Source organism: Martes martes (genome assembly GCF_963455335.1).
Source record: "Martes martes genome assembly, chromosome: 2".
Taxonomy (NCBI): Eukaryota; Metazoa; Chordata; class Mammalia; order Carnivora; family Mustelidae; genus Martes; species Martes martes.
The window spans coordinates 14,374,870-14,395,662 of record NC_137889.1 but is presented as its reverse complement, the minus strand read 5'-3'; the positions used below and the strand labels follow the sequence as shown (position 1 = coordinate 14,395,662).

The 20,793-nt window shown below is 43.2% G+C and overlaps 1 protein-coding gene across 3 annotated transcripts in view; it reads right to left on the bottom strand.

The window, feature by feature from the left end:
- STOX2 (storkhead box 2) overlaps nt 1–20,793 on the bottom strand; it is a 204,627-nt gene that overhangs the window by 150,455 nt on the left and 33,379 nt on the right. The window contains exon 1 of one of the 3 annotated variants that reach the window (XM_080797242.1): nt 2,943–3,422. The exons of 1 other annotated variant lie outside the window; for it this stretch is intronic. The gene's annotated coding sequence lies outside the window, so the exon portion shown is untranslated. Of the gene's footprint in view, nt 1–2,942; nt 3,423–20,793 lie in introns of those variants that run through there. One more of the 3 variants, XM_080797243.1, reaches the window with a different exon arrangement.

The window sequence follows — 20,793 nt, the reverse complement described above, 5'->3', positions numbered from 1 at the left end:
CAGGGCAGACTTGTACAGGATCCAAAAGGGGGACCTGCACAGGCAGCCGTAGGAGGCAGAAGGAAGAGGAAAACCTGTGTGATCTCCCTGTGCTCTGACCGCCCGCGGCACTCCCAGCCCACACCACGCAATTTAGCTCTAATTACACAGTCAGATCCTTCGCCGCTGCTGCTTATGTCCTCTGCCCTCATTCAGATGGCAGCCCGACCTCAGGGACTTTCCATAGTAAATTTCTCGATGAGATTTGGTAGTGGATGATTTGCGTCCCATGGGATCGGGGCCAAAGAGAATACAGCCACAGACATAAGCACACAGGTACTAACTTTTAAAGGGACACTACTGGAAAAAAAAAAAAAAGAGGCTATTCTTAAGGTCGCACCTTGACATCTCCCTTCCCTCTTTCGCTAACAACAACACACCCCATTATACCCGAGCAAGGGAATTATCATCCCCCACCAGCCTTGCCGGCTAACTGCAAGCCGACCGTGCTGCTATTAGCTGCGATCAGCTGGGGAGGACAGGCGGCTCAGAGCAGTGGCAGACCCGGTCAAGGCCAAGGTGTCTGCAGGCAGATCCTGTGTGTCGGCTGGGGAGCCCAGTGCACACGCTCCACACAGTTCGATGAGAGGTACCCCTCTGCAGCAAGACTTTCTGGAAGGGGGTCAGGTAGCTCCCAGCAAGGCCAGGAAGGAAGCCCGACACCCGGAAGCTGACTCAGAAGGGACCTGCCCAGGCAGCTGCCAGCCTCCGCTGAGCTCGCCCTGCTCCGGACCCACATGGGAACAGCTGAGAGCAGGGTGCTCCCGCCGTCCCTGGGATGAACTCGAGATTGCTACGGAGCTGGCACCACAAGGCGGCTAAACGCCAAGTGTCACTTCAAAAAGAAGGCAGGATGGAGGTGAAGGGCTCACCCTTGCCCCCCGCTCACACGCTTCTGCACAAACCATCAACAGGCCTCCATAGGTCATTCCAACCACAGCTTCTGCTGAATAAAACCTCGGGGCTTGCTTGCATGTATTTTGCAATCAGAGAAATCAACTCTGCCCATTTAAGCACTTTTATTTCCTTAAGCTCGAAGATGCTTACATACACAGAAAAAAAGTGTACAATAAACATACCCGTAATAAACGTGACCAAAGATTTTCCCACACGGAGATATTTTCAAAATGTATGCTAAACATATGAACGTTGGTTTTTCTTCAAGAATGAGCTTGGCTCTCTCCAAGCTACTCTTGCTATAAGTTACATTTTCCAACAAGAAAAAGTGAACATGTGGAAATTACATGAACGTTTTTGGGACACTGGGGTCCATTTAATATACTGAAGCAACAATTTATCAAATAGGACCCCAGAGTTCAGCCTCATGGCCCCTTTCACATATGCTCAACGACTCCCCCAAGTCAAGTCTATAGACTAAGAATCTGCATCATTAATTAAAGAACTGGAATGGTCTGTACTAACCTGAGAGCACCCTGCTGGAGGACGGACTCGAACGTACGCTATAATTGCAAAGTGAACACTTGGGATGAGGAGTTTTCTGAATTAAGTACTTGAAACTAATGTGTATGATTCAACTTCCTTGCTAACCTAGTGTACAACAGGTGTGGGAATTAATTCTGTTATTTCCACCTCCTCTCACTTTAACTTGGCCAAATGTTCTGTATTGAATTATTCTATGGGTTTTAGATTAATCACCAAAGGAAAAAAAAAAATCAGGGTGAAGAGTTTCTTGCTAAACACTAAGGTTTCAGGGTTTGTCGGGAAACAACAAATCTATCCACCGCACATTTCCTATCCAGGAGACTCAGTCGAGTCTCAAAGATCTGAGATTTCAGTGTTGCCAAAATAGCCAAGAGTTGCCAAGTATTATACTAAATTCATACGCACATTAAAAAATACTCCCTGTTTATAAACAATCTTCCATATGCGTTGGACAGAAAAGCGCTAAGTTACGATTCACTGGCTGACTTCCGCAATCTGTCATTAATTGCTATTTTCAAGTTAAAATTATCCCATTAAATTTATTTCCAGGGCTCTCTATCAAACCTGTTTATAAGCAAGCTTCCATTTCCCAATGAGATGTCAAATAATTTACCTAATGGTTCCATTTACATAGGATTTAACTTTCTATGTAAACATTTTAGAAAAGCGGGCCTCTCTTGTGCACTGCTTATTATTTTAAAACATATGTTCACTTTGTTTAAAAAAGAACAAACTCAACTCTTCCTTTCCCGACCCCTCCCAGCCTCCTATGAATCTAGTTTTTTTCAAGGGCTAGAGATTGTAAGTTTCGGTCGAAGCTCTCAGAACACATAGAAATCCTAATTAAACCACACGCATGTGTACCTGTACCATCTAAAGCTTCTGTGTTTTATGTCTGGTCTCTACGTAGGTCTCAGCTGTTAGGGAACCTTGCTATTGGCTCAGATTGCAAAGTCAATCAAACATGGGGCAAAGGACACTAATCTAAAGATATTTCCCGCGGGCTCATCTGAAGGTACCTTCCTTTGGATAACAAACAGCAAAGTCCAATCTAAGTGATCTATGACAGCGATGAACCAATTCATTCTCCCAAACACTTAAATGTGTTTCATGATGACCTTTCCACAAGTGTCTGGAAAGAACGCAAAAACGCATTTATGAGAACCATCTGAACATGGAGAGCAATTGACAAGTAATTCTACATTTACGGAGAAATCATGAAAGTATGAGGGCCCAGTGGGGTAAAAGTTTGTAGCAATGGAGTATACACCCCCCCAAGTGAAACACACAAATAAGCCTCCTGATGGTCCAGATTTGGGACAAATGAAGTATTAGGATCACTGTCACCAGACCAAAATAAAAAAACCTGTTGGGTTTTATGGAGTATTTATAGTTAAAAATCAGACCAGTTCCTGAGTTTCTTGCGTCTAGCATCATGCCCCAGAGTTCAATATACTTACTCTCCAGCGTGCGTCCTGGTCTCTGGTTTTGCGAGCGGTCTGTTAAATGTACAGATGGTAATCATCTGCGGCTTCCTTCCAGTCCTGACGACTGCGGCTTTATTCTCCTGATTTCCTCCGGTGCCGGAGACGTCGTTCTCTTCCAGGGTTACCGCATGTTAAGTGAAACTGCTGTCAACATTTTATTACGTTCAGCGTTTCAGGCTTCCCGATAGCTAACTCAAACATTAAAGACAGCCGTGCTCTGTATATTTTTCAATCTCCTTATTCTCTTTCCCTTCCCCATGGAAGGGTGCTGCGTTCTCCCGAAGCCGCACAGAGGTTTAAAGTTTCCAGACTGCATTAAAATAAATACGAATGCAATTCATTTCTACCTTCAGACGTGCCTTTCCTTCCCCGGTGGCTCCGACAGCGTTGATTTTCCCACACTCTCCTGTAATGGGGAAAGGCTTGTCTGGGCAAGCAAGATAGCGCTTGGGCAGGAGATTAAAAGCCCACACTGAAGTCATTAAGTCCCTGCGGGGCTGGGCCCTGAATCCACTCAACACAGTCTCCGAACACTGTCACCTAGACTCCAAAAGCAACCAGAAAAGCGTAACAACTAAGACAATCTCATTTGGACATTTCCAGACCCTCGAACCTCCTGCATTTTATATCACAAAACAGTGCTTCGGCTCAGAGGTCAGGACAAGGAGGAAGTGCCTTACTTTCATTTCCTTGCACCCTGAAGCATGGGAACAGGGGACCCCGACCGAGGTCTAGAACCCAGGTGACAAAGTCCCATGCAGCCCAGAACAGTCCTCAGTGTGTAATCATCCCTGACACTGGGATGTGTCCACCCTCAACACTGTCCTGCTTTCATCAACACTTGGTTACCCTCTCTGTAGCTTTTGACTGCAGTTCTGGAAAGTTCTTTGTCTTTACGATGTGTGTCTAAGAAACTAGCTGACACTCTACCCCCGAAATCACAGGTTCAAGTAACTATTTAGCCCTTCCGACTGCTAAGAATTGACACCTTTCTCCCACCTGTTACTTACACCAAGGCACTCTTCCGTCCACTTATTTTATTAGCTAGGTTTAAGTATTTTTCTTTTTCTTTATTAATAGAAATCCTTAAAAACCCACCTTGAACTTACACAGAAGAATCCTTTACGCCTTAAAGGACTATTCCTCCCAAGGTACCAGGTGTGGTCAGATCATCCAATCTAGAATAATTTCAATGTGGGTGTGACACAAGGCAGCGTCTTCCTTTCTCCCATTTGCCACCTGATTAAAGCATGAAGGAGAATGTTGCAACACATTCTCCTCGGGACATTTTTAAAACAAATCTCGTTACAGAATCTGGGGGATGATCCATAAATAACAATTATTATAATTAGAAATCATAAAGAGTAATCAACAAAAATCTTCATCTGGGGGTTGGAAAAGATGACACTCTCCATTTTTTTTTTTTTTTGGTCCTTGAAGATTCTGAATAAAGCTTTCAGCATAAGAAAATGCAGATATTTGGGGAAATCGGGTATAACTGAAAACATTAGGAAAGAAAATCCATCAGAAATCGGAGGGATCTGGAAAAAGAATTCATGGGGCAGTAAAACGAATAGGAATCGAACACCACCGGAAGGGCTTCTCCTTTGTGGCACGTAAACAGAAACATGGGGCTGAACCCTCTCCGTGCCTCCTCCCGATCCAATCCTACCCTATCATTATCTTGATATGGATGACTCCAGCCTTGACTTTACTCTCTCTCCCAAGATCTAGTCTCCCATGGCCAATATGGACTTCGCCACCAAGGTGTCCCATGTATGGCTCAGGCTCAAGGGGCTTTAGCTTCAAAAAGTGTGGCTACCTCCACATTCCATATTTTTGATAAGCCCAGCCCCCTACTCTCCAGGGCCAGCACCATCTTCCTCTTGCAAAGTCCTATCAATGCTACCTCCAAAATCCTTCTTGTGTCTCTCTCCTATGAAGCTACATCCTCTCTTCCAACCCCAGGTGGGACCAGCTTACCCCCATGGGCAGCAGGCTTGGCCTACTCTCCATTCCTACGACCAATCCCACCCCAAGGCAGGGACCTTTAGTTTAACCTGAGCCATTTCCACCCTGGAATCCGACAGCAGGTAGCACGGACCAACGGTCCCTCTCAAAAGTTCCAGTTTTAATCAAACAGCTCCCAGTTCCCTGATCCCAGCCCATCTCCAAACCTCAAATAACAGGGCTTCACCTCTAGGCCTTGTTCCCAAGCTCCTCTTTTGGTGATTGCCCAGAACATCGGGCTCCTCCTGAGTCTGGGACTCCTGCCAGTTTCCCATCTTGGCCCCGACAAACCTTTCTTCCGTCTCTAGTTCAATACTTGGAATCCGCTAGCCCCTGCCACACCGTGTTCCTACCCGGAGCTAACTAGCTGTCGGAGGGCCTAGAGATCGCCAAACCTGTCAGAAACTGCTTGCCAGCTCTCAACGCAGTGTGAACTCCCACCACGCCAAGACCAGAGCCAGAAACCAGGTGCTCGGCAGAACCCTATGTGCTCCGTCTGGGCCCTGACACGGGCTCTGGGATCCTGTTCCAGCTTTGGACACACCACAGGCTTTGGCTTATTTTGGCTCTGAATCTACACTTCTGGTTTTAGCCCTGTTATATGGCTGTCTGGACATTTTGTGTTTCCGATCCTCATTCCTAACTTTCCTTCCCCCATAACTATGACAGCTTGCCCCCATTTGGGCATGTCTAGAACAAAGCAGTCAGCCAGCTGCCACTCTTCCAAGCAGCTACCTCCCACCCTCATCAGCCAACTCTCCTAGTTTCTGCCTATGACCACCACTGTCCATTGCCAACTGAACAGCTAGCCTCCTTCTTTCTTCCTGGCTTACTTGACCTTGATCCATTGACCTCTTGACAGACAGACCTTGCTTGGGCCCTAAGGAAAGGGTCATGGTAAATCTCATTCCTTTTGTCCAGTGACTGACAGGAGAGGGCATGCAACCTATTCTTGGCTAATTCAATATAAGAAGCTTTCTAAAAGGACTTCTGTCCCAATATTTTTTAGAAGTCATCAGGAAAAGGCCTTGTACCAGTCCTCCGCCTTGAACACACAGGAGCTATCTAGAGCTACAGCAGCCACCTTGAGATTAAAAGGCAACAACAGAATATGTAAGAGATGATATTTTAATGATGCTAGAAGAGAAAGACAGATGGGGGCTGCATTCTTGACAGCGTCATTGGTCTACTTCTCTAGCTCTTGCCTATCCATCCCAGGTTTCTTGTTATGTGAGTCAAATAAATTCCTATCTGTCTGAGCTAGCGTTAGCCAGGTTTCCTGTGACAGGTGACCAAACACCTTTCCGCTAATAGAACAGACACATGAACTGCGTAACTTGCCAGGAAGACTGTGCTGAGTTTTGGTACCCTGGGGTTGGGGTGGTCAATATCTCCCCATTTCCTTCTCCTTTCTTCTCATTCAATCACTCTCCTCCCCAATTTGTTCTATACCAAAGGTAGTAGAGTCAGGAGGCATTTTGTACTTAGCACATATATATGTTTTCCTTGAGATGTACAATACTTCTACGGCACGTGAGTGACATCACCGGAAACAGTGGAGTGGAGAATATGGACTAGACCCTCCATGAACAGCTGATAAAAACTGTCAAGAGTCAACTTCACCCAAAATCTGGAAACTAGTTAAATGTTTATAGCAACCAGGTGAACACACAATCAAGAAAATGGTGTCTAAGTATCCGTAGCAGAGATTTGTGGCATTTTAACTTACCCTAACCCCATGCCCCCAGCCTAGCTCAGTGGTGGTCTTAAAGGTGCAACCAACTTGCCTGGTGTGGGTTCCTGGTGCCAGAAGGAGTAGCGCAGACCTTCTTTCCAAATAATTATGGTTATTTGTTTCTGGATCTATCTGGTGGCTCCCTGAAGGACTGGTGCAAAGGGTTTATCTTTATTTCCCCTAATTCAGAGCTCTCCCTAGGTGAAGACGTGAGTACCCAAGAGGCATTTATCAAACATGTTAAAGGCAAATGAATTTTCTGCTACTGTGAGGGGTAAAGGATACTCTTTGGAACAAATAACAGGCATACCAAAAAGCCTGGAAGAAAGGCTGGGAATGAGATACTTCGGGAAATAAAGACTTTGAAAAGCTCTCACATATTGCTGGGAATTTAATAGCTCCTACACATGTCCAAGGCAGGGTATGCTCAGTAAAGACCCGAGAAGGCCCCAATCTCTCACTTTCACCTGACTTTCAGGCCATGAGCAAGCAGCAAGTGAAGGCTAAGGTAGAGTCATAAACTGCATGGCTGAGTGGTGAAGGCAGGCCCCTGCACACAGCCTACTCTGTGTTTTTTTTTTTTCTTTTTAAAATTTCTTTCTTCTTCTCCTTCTCCATCTCCTCCTTCTCCTACTACTTATTATTATTATTACCATTATTTCTGTCTGTTTGAGATGTTTAAGGAAATCTCTGTCAAATTGTTAGCTGATCACTAAGCTAAGACTTTAGTGACATTATCTGACAAATAATACAAACCTCACAAAAATTAGTGCAGAAAAGTCACTAAGCCACCAAAAGCAAGAACCACTTGTGAAGGAGAAATCTGATTTCCAAAGTAGCCACATTACAGTATTCAAAACATCCAGTTTTCAATAAAAAATTCTAAGGCATGCAAAGATACAAGAAAGTATGGGCCCATATATAGAGAAACAAAGAAATTAATAGAAACTATCTCTGAGGAAGCCCGGATATTGAACTTACTAGACAGACTTTGAATTAATTAATCTAAATATACTCAAAAATCTAAAGAAACCTTATACAAAGAACAGAAGGATATCAAGAAAACAGTGTCTCACCAAATATAAAATATCGATAAACAGGGAGATATTATCACTCACACACACACACACACACACATACACACACGAAGGGGGTAAGGGAGGAAGAAGGAGACAGAAGGAGAGAGAGCGACTGAAATTCTGGAGTTGAGAAGTATAACAATTGAAACTGAGGAGCTCAACAACAGATGTGAGCAGACAGAAGAACGAACTAGTGAACTTAAAGTTAAATGAATTGAAATTACCTAATCATAGGAGCATATAAAAAAGAATGCAGAAAAAATAAACAGAGCCTAAGAAATTCAAAGACCACCACAAGCATACCAACATATGCATAATAGGTGACCCAGACAGAAAGGAGGAAAAGAGGTAGAAAGAACGTGTGGAGAAATGATGATCATAACATTAATATACACACTCAAGAAGCTCCAGGGACTCCAAGTACGATAAACTCAGGACCACACTGAGACACACTGTAATCAAAGTACTGAAAAACAGAGAGAATCTCAAAAGTAGAAAGAGAGAAAGGCTTGTCACACACAAAGGGTCCATTCTAAGATTGACAGCCAGTTTCTTGTTAGAACCCATGGAAACCAGAAGGTGATGGAATGACATCTAGGTGCTAAAAGATACTATCGACTAAGAATTCTATATTCAGCAAAACTATCCTTCAAAACTGACAAAGAAATTGAGATCCCCAGATAAACAAAAACTGGGAAAGCATGTTGCTGGTAAACTACCCCACAAGAAATGCTACAGAATCTCTCATGCTGATATGAAAGGAGACTGCAGTAACCTGATCTGCATAAAGAAATAAAAACACTAGCAGAGGTAACTACATGGGTAGATCTAAAAGTCAGTATTGGGGCACCTGGATGGCTCAGTGGGTTAAGCCTCTGCCTTCAACTCAGGTCAGGATCTCGGGGTCCTGGAATTGAGCCCCGCATCGGGCTCTCTGCTCAGCAGGGAGCCTGCTTCTCTTCCTCTCTCTCTGCCTGCCTCTCTGCCTACTTGTGATCTCTGTCTGTCAAATAAATAAATAAAATCTTTAAAAAAAAAAGTCAGTATTAACGTATATTTATTTCCTTTTTGGGTATATGATGTAAAAAAACAACTACATAAAACAATAATTATAATCTATGTCGAGAAGCACACGTGGTATAAAGATGTAATTTGTGACAATAAAGCACGTATACACAAGACAACAATAAATCCGCATTAGGGTAAGAGGTTGGGTTCCTAAAGCGATGAATGACAACGATCCCCAAGAGAAGACATCCTCTCCATTTGCCACTCCTCTCCACTTGACTTGCTACCTGCTTGGTATTTATAGGCATTTGAGTTTCCAAGTCTTATGTTTGAAACTCTTCCTAGATTAATCACACCTCTGCTTGGAGACCCTAAATGGTCTTCACTTCCTAGGACACAAAATTCAAACTTCTTGATCTGCCATCAAAGACTTGGAATATGTGTCTCTTTTCCATCGTTTCTGGCTTCATCTCTAAAAACTCCACGTGGCACATTCTGTACCCCAGACAAATGGAACTGCTGACTACTCCTATTTCCAATCTTCCCATGCTCATTTCCTCTCTGGCTTAAACTTTACTGAAGCTTTTCCAGGACCGGAAGGAAAGACCTTCCCCAGTAAAGCCCATCTAGCCGGGTTCAGGTGGTATTCCTTTGTCCATACCCTGCCCAGAAGTCATCTCTCCCTCTTCTGGACCCCTCACCACTTCTGCGGTACTTCTTTAATGGTTAAGTATTACTTTTTATTTTGTATTTAGCCGCAATGGCCCTAGTGTTCTTTTTAGATTGTCAGTCTTCTCAGTAGCTTACAAAGGTCACCTGATTGGTAATCTAAGGAACTTCATTAGCGACAGCCTTGGGGAGACCACTACGTTTTCTGTGTTTCCGCTTCATCGTTAAAATAAGTGAAACAACATCTGCTTTACGAGATTCTTGTGAGAATTTAATGATGTTATTTGTAATGTGTAAAGTTCATTTTACAGATGAACTTTATCTGTGAAGTTAACATTTTAGCCCGGGGTCAGAGTCCACATTTCAGTCACATTTATGTCTCATAAAATACTCAACACATAGTAGGTGAGGTGCCCAATAAATTTTTGTGGAATGAACGAGCTTGCTAACTCTGTGGTGAGATGAAGCTGAATAATTTAAAATAATTTGGAGACATTTTTATTAATGATTTTAGCATCCAATCCATAATCTCTACCAGAGGTAATCAACACAAGAATTGTTTTTTAATAGATGCAGTTAAATGACTCACCTTGACTTTTAACATAAGCAACGACTTATTTTACTACTAACATGACGTGTTTTTTTTTGGTATCCCTCAAGATAAAAATTTTCTGAACCCAGGATTATTTTTCACAATTCAATAATCAAGTTGTCAAACCAAAGTGAGAGAAGAAAGACTGACTGCATTAGGTATAGTGAAAGCTACTTAGTTTTATTTAAAAAAAAAAAAAAAAGACTTTAAATACAAGAAGATTAAATAAGTAAAACTGCTGATTTTGGAGTAAAATAAAGCAATTGTTCACCTCGGTTTCACTCACCTACAAATGTCAGGCAACCTACAGAGAGAAATGAGTTCACAGGTTTGTTTTTCTAAGAAATCCACTGTTGGTTTCCTGAAGACATTTTTCAGCATCAAAATGTTCAACTGGACCATGGGAACTCCCCAGGACAGGTTCAGAGGGGAAGAAGAGAAAAAAAAAAAATGACCACTATCCTAATAACTACTCGTGACTGATATTCCAGAACACTCAACAAATACAAAGTCACCAAATTGCATAATGGTTTTGTTTTTTACAAAAAAAAAAATGTATTAGACTTTTTAGAGAAGAAATTGGAACTGGGGGTGCCTGGAAGGCTCAGTCAGTTACACGTCTGCCTTTGGCTCAGGTCATGATCCCAGGGTCCTGAGATCGAGCCCCGCAAAAGGGCTCCCTGCTCAGAAGGGAGTCTGCTTCTCCCTCTGCTCCTCTGTGCTCTCTCTGGCTGTCTCTCTCTCAAAAAAACAAATAAAATCTTATAATGAAAAAATGAAAGAAATTGGAACTGGGTATGGATGAAATTAAAGAACAATTTTTTCTCAAAATGTCATGCCTATACTATGTAAAATTGATAATTACAATATGACTTTATATACCTATCTACCTATGTACATATAGACATACACTGCCATGTATCAACATATATTTATTTTTTTATTTAAAGATTTTATTTATTTATTTGAGAGACAGTATGAGCACAAGCAGGGGGAGGGGCAGAGGGACAAGCAGACTCCCCGCTGAGTGGGGAGCCTGACATGGGACCTAACCCCGGGACCCCGAGACCACAACCTGAGCCGAAATCAGCTGCTCAGCCAACTAAGCCGCCCAGGTGCCCCTCACAACATATATTTATTTTATATCTATAATATATATTTTCATATAACATATAAATATATATTAATAATGTTGATATATATTAACTGAGGAAAAACAAATGCACAGAACTATGAGTCAACTATAATTACAATTATGAGAAAATACACTGTCATATGAGGAATGTGGAATGAATGGATTATGAAATAATGGATGGATTTTTTTCCTTTTTGAAAATTTCTCTCATGCTATTAGCCTTATAGCAATGAAAATTCAGACAAGAAAATCTAGGATTTTTGTTTGTTTGTTTGAGGGGGATTTTTTTTTTCTAAAACAAAACAAAACAGAACATTTCTAAGCACTCAAGCTAGTACATTCAGTGATCTCCAATTTTGAATTAAAAAAATGACAAATGTATATAAGGTAGGGGACCTTTAGGAAAATTACTTTTCTTCTGCTAATGTCACACTAGTTCTTAGTTTATTTGCATTGTTATTCTCTAAATTCTCCCTAAAATTTGAATTTAAGAAGTGTTAAAATAACTGGCAAATTATGGTATTTTTTTAATTTGGAACAGAAAAATTCCTTAGCACCAAGTTTAGAAACCACCAAGAATACTTGGGTTTGAAGTGAAACTCCAAATAAAACATTGGGTAGTTAATCATCTTCTTTTTAATACTAGTGTTTTTCTATTTAAGGAAAGGATTACAAGTTCAGGTTGCATTTTTTTTAATAACCCCCTCTAAGAACCAACTGCTTTTTATAATTAAGAGAGAAGCTCATGTGCTGATTGTTTTAACATGTTTACTTTATTTGGTTTCCAGGTAGACAATTCTCACGAAATGTCTTTCCTCTCATTTGCTTATGTGCTTCTGCTCCCTCACTATCCTCAAGAAATCATAAAAAGTGAGAGTGTTTTAGTCCCTGGACCACATTAATGTCCTGTGCGTCTGTGTGTCACTAAACATTTAGTAATTTAAGATACATCTTTACTCTAACAGCTAAACATAAAAGAAATGGCTAAAGTTTCTCATACATTTTCAGATTTTTTTTTTTTTTACTGTGAAAATCACTCAAGACCTTCCTGGTCTCTGGACGACACACTTTGACATCACTGATATTTACATACTTTGTCCATGTATATCCTCGGCTCTGGCTATTGGCTGTCAAATTCTATTTATTTTCCACATGAAATGAGGTATTTAAAAATACCTGTTAGTAATCGTGAAAGAATTCTGAAATACTAAGACGGAGAGAGAGAGAAATTTTTACAATGCTACTAACATATGGACAGCAAAAGAGTTTTAACATGTTGAATTGGAATTCATCTTTACACCTACTTTTTTCCATAGTATCTTCACCTTCCCCAAATTTTACATATTTGAAAATCCACTGAGACTTCAGCTAAATGAGTTGCTTATGCTTTCTTTTTTTTTTTTTTTAAGATTTTATTTATTTACTTGACAGAGAGACAGCGAGGGGGAACACAAGCAGGGGGAGTGGGAGAGGGAGAAGCAGGCTTCCCGCTGAGCAGGGAGCCCAATGTGGGGCTCGATCCCAGGACCCTGGGATCATGACCCAAGCCGAAGACAGACGCTTAATGACTGAGCCGCTCAGGCACGCTGCTTATACTTTCTTAAGCCCTTATTTCACCTTGTTGATGAGACTATAGAAAAACATTAGAATTATTACACAATAATACAAGTTCCATGAAAGCAAGAACTTTGGCAATTCTGTTCACCACTATGTCTTGATCTCACGGGACCATACCTGGTATATACTTGACGCTCAATAAATGTCTGTCACGTATTTGTTGCATTTGTAGAACTAAATCACAAAAAAAAATTGAATTTAGGAGTTAAAGAATTGCAAATGGAAAAGTAATCAATTTTGCCATCTACAACCACAAGAATTATTTTTCACGACTACTTTCTAAAGTTGAATCTCTTAAATTCTGAGCCTCTTCTAGAACCAGATAGAGCATCATTTTCATCAGTGTGGGCTCGCTCACCTTTGCTGACATGCAGAAGTTGCTGCAAAGCCCAACTCAGGGAGCGGGATCCGTCTGGTAAACTGTCATTTAATTCCACTTAATGACCAGCTACTCGCCTGCGGGAACGCAGGCCGCGCCAACAGGTAAACACTAGCTCACTCCGCCTTGGTCGAAACAGACGCAGGGCATCTGAGCCTGTTAGCGGACTTTCCATCTAGCATTAGGAGAGCTCACACCACCGCGGTGTCCTTAGAGGCTAGAAATATAAATGCACCTTCGTGCCTTTCGCTTTAGTCTCTGCGCTCATTATTTGCAACTCCCCCTTTAAAGTCCAAGACCTGGGCTCAGGGCTGAAGGTCTTCAGATGGCTCCAGGAAACGGTGTCACTTGATGTCGTAGACTCGCCCTGCGGACCCAGGGGACCCCACAGGCGGAACTCACGCCTTCCCCTGAAATTACTCCCTGGGGCTGACCTCGCTCTCAAAAGAGCCGACTTCACTGTCTGGAGTAAAAGTTAAACGAAATGCATGAGGAGATCTACAGTAATGCTGGCTGGGATAACTCTGTGTCACCCTCACTCTTTCGCACCCCTGGGGCTAGTGCGGCTCCTCGGTCCCCACTACCCCCTGCCCGGCACCCTCCCGCGGGACCCACCTCGCAGGGGCTCCCTCCATGACACCGATCCAGACAGAAGCTCCTTCTCCCTCCACGTCTCTCCCAGGCTGGGAGGCCACTCTCCCCTCCTCTAGCTGCCCTAAGCCTCCCAGGCCCGGGGTATAAGCCATTCGTCTCCAGTCCCAGAGTCTTCCCTATCTGCTCCGGCGGCAGGAATCCTCCGCTTTGAACCCCCATAGCGCTTATTGCTGGGCGGGGAGGGGCTCCTTACTCCAGCTTCAGCCCAAACATCCCTCTGCTTGTTTGTTGTCTATGCTGGGCTCCGGGGAGGTGTTAATTTGAAGAAGGGATGCTGTCATTAAAAAAATAAATACAAGCATAAAAATCCAGAACCATTGGTCTACAGTGCTAATTTTGGTAAACACCCAGTTACCGGATGATTTTGTGTTGAGTCCTGCCTTGCAAACCAAATAAGGAGGCTCCTGACGGGCGGAATGTACCTTATTTTTGGCAGGTTTCCCTCAGAAGGTAGCACAATGCTATGTACACGTAAGTGTTCTAGAAAATAGAGCTGACTATGAATTTTACTGCTAGAATATATAACACAGGTATCTCCCTACCTTACCCTTAGGGGATACCAGGAATTTTTAGATCTTAGTTTGATTGGCTGTCGCATGGAATGTATGTGTGTGTGTATGTACATACATATGTATACATATATATACACATACATACATATATATAGTGAGTGTGTGCGTAGATATATAAAATCATTGAGCCGTATACTTAATGCGGCTCATGTGTTTCACTGCATTATGTTAGCCCTGAACTTTTAAGTAAATGAATACAACTTAAAAGTAAGAAAAGAACATATTCACTCCACGGGCATTAATTGAATCCATACCGTATTCCAGGCAAGGCACAATGTTCCACATTTATCGCCCAGTCAGTCCCTCTTGTGACTACACACAAGACACTGAACATGTGTGACTGAAATGTTCGTGGCCCTTACCCTCTCGGCGTTTATACTCTTAAACACGCAATTGTAGTCGGGAATGATATGCGTGCACTGAACCAGCAATGCCCAGACAGAAGCGACAGAAACATCCAATTTTGTAACTGAGAGACATTTGGGGCGCCTAGGTGGCTTAGTCTGTTAAAGGTTTGCCTTCAGCTCAGGTCGTGATCCTGGGGTCCTGGGATGAGTCCTGCATTGGGCTCCCTGCTCAGTAGGTAGTTTACTTCTCTCTCTCCCTCTGCCCCTTCCCTCACCCTGCATGTTCTCTCTCTCTCTCTCTCAGATAAATAAACAAAATATTTTTAAAAACTGAGCTGTGGGGCCAAGTGGCCACCCCTGGGTCCAGGCACCTATATTCCAAGCTTTGATGAGATAAACACACTTGACTTGAAGAATATAGTTCCACAAAAGTGATTCCCAAGCTCCAAACACTGTAAGAAGCTGAGCCTAGAAAAATAATGGCATTTCACAAATGGGGAGATATTCTTGGGATACGGGCCTCCAAAGAGAACTGAGTACTTATCCTGAGTCTTTGGTAGGCTCACAAAAATAACTTCTTTATTTCTTGCTTTTTTAAAAATGGCTTTCTATCAGCCATTTTTCTTTACTCTCATACACAAGTCTCTGCCTCAAACAGTGTTTCAAGAAAGCAAAATTTAAATTTTAAAGTGCTTTATTTTAGACAAATCTGGCCAATGCACTGAAGAATTAGTTTTAATCCCCCAATGAATACAAGCTTGTCCCTAACATCCTACAGAATTTAACATTAAATGACAGGGACAGAACGTTGACACTTCCCTAGAAGAAGGAAAAATGTACCCCCTAAAATTTCCCCAACACTTAAAACTGAGACACAAAATGGCAAGATCAAATATGACAGAGCTGGCATGACATGGGAAGCTGGAACAGGAAGCTCTGTTATCCAGCCTCAAAGATAAGGTTTAGACAAGTGCTTTTCAACTACCCAGGAGGTTGTAGGAAGTAGCAAGAGGTGACAGTTACACAGGGCTTGAGTATCAGTTCTGGTTCAATCTCAGCTCTGTCACTAACTTGTGATGTGATCTTGAGCAAGTCTGCCCAACTCCCACCCTTCTGGCCCTGATCACTATGGGGGAGCGGGGTGGGGGGGCACCGTCCTATCATAACAACACTAGCCAACACTCAACAGCAAATAACATAACAGTTATCACACACACACACACACACAACCACACTATTACCGCCAAACACCATCACCATCATGGGACTAGAGTTGTGCTTGGGGTGGCTGGATAGGACCAATAGATGACAAGTCATAAGATGTAAATTTCTGTATGGAAATTTACCAACAGAAGTCCCTTTCAACCTGCCTGTCAGCTGGTGGAGCTATTCCCCTCGCTGCTGCGTCTTCTTCTTTTCAATCCCCCTTTCTGTCTTTAAAACCTGCCCCTTAGCTCAGAGAGAAACTGATTGGGATTCGCCCTTTTGGTGACAACGATGTGGGGTCTTGACAAGAGCGAACACAGGAACTCACTAACCTTTGAGTATTAATTTCCATTTTGCTCTTCTATAAAAATGGAAACCAAGAAACTAGAGAGTGCTATGGCTTGAATTTTTGTGTCTCTCCCTGCCAAAAAAATTTCTATGTTGAAGACCTGACTCCCAGTGTAATGGTATTTGGGGGGGGGGGGGTGGCACTAGGAGGTGATTAGGTTTAGATGGGGACATGACAGTGGGGCCCCCATGAGATTAGTGTCTTTATAACAACAGGAAGAGACCAGAGCGGGCACTCTGTCCTCCATAAGAGGACACAACAAGAGGGCAGACGTCTGCAAGCCAGGACGAGAGCCCTCACCCAGAACCAACCATGCCAGCAGCTTGATCTTGGCATTCCCAGCCTCCAGAACAGTGGGAAATTAAATTCTTGTTGTTTAAGCCATGCAGTTAATGGTATTTTGTTATCACAGCGCATGAAGACTGATACAGAGATGATGCAAAAAAAAAAAAAAAAGAAATACATTTAAAAAATACATATATAGTAATAAAAATGATTTTTTTAAGTAGCCATTGTTAACAGGAAAGATTCAAAGGGGAGAGGTCTGGCATTTACAGGTGGCCGAGGACAGGCCACGTGCTGCCTCTCCTCTCTACTGGCCACTCGGGGAGCACATACTAAGGGCACTGCGGATATCCTCTCGTTTAATCCTTGCAGCTGTTCTAGGCAACAGTGTTCCTGTTCCCATGTGACAGGTGAAGGACCCGAGGAGCTGGGTCCCAGTAGAGAGCTTGGGGTCTTGCCAGGGCTGAGCTGCAGAGATCTGGGCCCACCTCTGCCTGGGGGAGGCGAGGGGGAAATGTCTATCTTATGCCACCATTTTTGAAAACCTCGCACAACACGGGAGACGGGTACCTACTCCCACTATGGCTTTATAGGTAAGGCATGGAGACTCAAGGAGACTCAAATGGACATTGAGCCTGCATCCTGACAGCCTTCCTCTCCACCCCATACCCACCTCTGGCTCCTTCCCCCTCTGCACTTCCACAACCACCGCCTCGCTTAGAACTCTTGACGGACATGGCAACTGCCGCCTTGCTGGTCCCTCCATCTGCTTTCAAGCCCATCGCTTTCGCAGACCATACAAGCAGAGCCATCCTTATAAAATGCACACAAATGGAAGTGTCAGCCCTGGCACAGATGCCTCAAATGTTCCCCAAAGCCATGAAGAGAAGATTCAGATCTGTTGCGACCCAAAACACAAGGCCATGTTCATCAACCCGGCATCCTCCTGATCCTTTATGAGTCATTACATCGATTTCATTGGTCGGCATGGGTAATGATGAAAAAAAAAAAAAAAAAACAACAAAAAGAGGAAAAAGAAAACAGAATGTCAAATATGAGGGTAGCCTGCCTATTCTAAGAGCATTAGTCTTGTGTCAGCTCTATGGGTCCTAGCACACGTGTGCACGGGGTCACAGAGCCTGTCTGCACATGTGTGTGCAGATCCATGGTGCACCGTCTTTTTCTTTCTCTTCTTGCACTTTTCCAACTCTTCCACACTCAGGGTGGGACCGGAACAGGTGCAGACCATGTGAGAAACTTGGGAGACCAACCTTACATTTCTCCAGCCTACGTTTTAAATCTATTCTCGAGAAAATGTCTCTTAAGAAGGAAACAGAAGACACTGGGAAGAAAGCAAATACTAAATCGAAAATAACAGCTTTTTCATTTTGATACCCAGCAGCTGAGCTCCTTTGTAACCTAGGTCGATGGCCTAGCACCCGGGTCTATATTTAACTGTGTCTTAGCCACGGACATTTGCGTCAGGAATTAACACAAAGCAGACATCTGCAGTAGTCTCAGAACAGGGGAAAGGGGTTGTCAGAACAGCTGAAATAAATGACAAACGCCTTTATCTGAACGTCAACTAGACACATACAACTTCCTCTTTCCCCCGCTCCCAAAAATATCTATAGAATGACTAAAGCCGGACCCAGCGAACTATGACCCACACACCAAATCCAGCTCCGTGGCCCAGGATCCAAGACTTGTCTGTCCACCTTCAAGAGGCCAAAAAAAAAAAAAAATCAAAACCCTACAATTTCATTGCATGTGAATATCATTTGAAATTCAAATGTCTGTAAACAGAGCCTTCTCGCACAGCCACGCTCACCGGTCACATAGGTCTGTGGCAACAGAGTGGCAGGACTAAGAAGTTATGACGCAGACCACATGGCCCACAACGCTGACAACATTTACTATCTGGCCCTTTAGAGGACAAGTTCATCAATCTCTGAATTCACATTTCCCATGGAGGCCCAGAAATGCTTCCGTCCTTAGAAACGCTTTTGCACTCAGATGCAAAAACAACTTAATCTTCTATTTCACGGTTTTTCACTCCAAGCTCTGAGGAGTCCTCTAGGTCAGGGCGATGCCCCTGTGGGAGACATGCGGACAAGCTTCTGAGACTCTCCCTCCTCCTCCCAAAAAGGGGGCTTTTGCTTTCATCCTTATAAATTGGGATACCATGAGTCATTTTATTTGAAAAAGGGTTTTCTTGGGGGGTAAAGAGAAAAGGAGTCTGGAATTCACTGTGACCTATTTTATCTGAGAAATGACTGCAAACTCGAGCCAGTTTCAAAGGCCACGAATTAAAAAAAAAAAAAAAAAAAAAAAAGACCATCGTGCATCTAAACCCCACAAACCAGGACAGCGAGCCCGTTAGCCCTCGGTCGTGTGCCACAGCGTGGGCACCCAACACAGTGTGTTATAGGAAGCCACAATTTCTGTCCTCAAGCGTTTCCCTCCACCTCAGCTAGACCCCATGGGCACACAGCACTGTAATATACTTTATTAAATATATAAAATTACAAAGCAATTTGGTTCACAGGTCCATATTTTTGCCGCACGCCCATTTTCCTGGTGGTAGCCAAATCAAAAACTTTAAAAGAAACTACAAAGAGCGTTGCAGGGTACCTATAATTTATTTTTATAAGTAATGAATCATTAACAGGTTCTTCAGGAGGTAATTAAAGGCAAGCTGATAGCAGTTAACGGTAAGGCTCGGAGTCTTCATGTTTGCTTTTCTAGTAAACCAGGAGTCTTCCATACGCCATTTGGAGCATCTGAAAAATCAGTTTAGTCGTGTAGTAGGGAACCAGTAAACTGATAGGGGCTAGGTCCCATCTGAAAAAGCCGGGCTAATACATTCTTACAAAGACACAGTCTCGCAGGAGGCCAAGGGCAATAATCCCAAGGCGGGCTTCTTAAACACTCCAATCATTGAAGGCAGTAAGATCTACCAGGGAAACAGAGAATTACCTGCGCGTTACATTTTACTGACTATATGTTGTAATGAGCTCAAAGAGATCAAGTGACTTCATTACCCATCTAGTAGTTATGTTTTTTTTTTTTAAACAGGGATTATATGGGGAAATTAATTACATAAGCCGCACACCAGCAAAAACAGAGCATTTGTTGAAAGCGATGCCAGTATTCATAATTTCACAGGTTCGTTTTTTTCCCTATGAAGGTCTCTCTGAAGTTGTTATGCCTTCGTGGGAAACTAGATGGCCCGATAGACGTGTTTATCCTGCCCATGATTTTTCAAATCTTGATTAGCGCAAAACCAACTCGAGTACTTTTTGCACTGCTCATCCAGTAATAACTTCTTAAAACAGTTCCTCTCCACCATCCTCTGGTATATATTTCGGAATGCTTTAATGAGCTGTTTATTTTTCCTGCTCCTGTTTTCTAAACCTCTTACCTGTTTAAAAAGTTGTGGTCCCTTCGCACCGTGGGTATCCTCAAATCATTATGCGGTACTCCTTCGACCTGTGCGGGGCTATGTGTCAATGACAGCTCCCTAAAACTGGAACTAAATAAGTGAATAAAAAGTTGTTCCAAAATAGTGAGGGAAGCAACTTCCAAGTGAATCTTACTTTAAAATAAGAAACAGGGAGCACCTGGGTGGCTCAGTTGGTTGGGCATCTGCCTTCGGCTCAGGTCATGATCCCAGAATTCTGGGATCGAGTCCCGAATCAGACTCCCTGCTCAGTAGGGAGCCTGTTTCTCTCTCTGCTCCTCCCTGCCCCGCTCTTGCTTGTGCTCTCTCTTTCTCTCTCTCTCCCCCCACCCCCCACACACTACATAAAAGAAGAGAAGAGGGGCACCTGGGTGGCTCAGTGGGTTAAGCCGCTGCCTTCAGCTCAGGTCACGATCCCAGGGTTCTGGGATCGAGCCCCACATCGGGCTTTCTGCTCAGCAGGGAGCCTGCTTTCCTTCCTCTCTCTGCCTGCCTCTCTGCCTACTTGTGATCTCTGTCTGTCAAATAAATAAATAAAATCTTAAAAAAAAAAAAAAAGAAGAGAAGAAACAGTTTGGGCAGTTAGAGGGGCTGGGGAGGGACCAAGGAGCTGCAGGGTTCTGGTGATCAGTGATGTTGCATTAAAAACTCTCCCACGGATCTGCACAGTGTCTCTAAGAACATACTGCAATCACATTCCTAAGCATTTCTGTAACCCGATGAC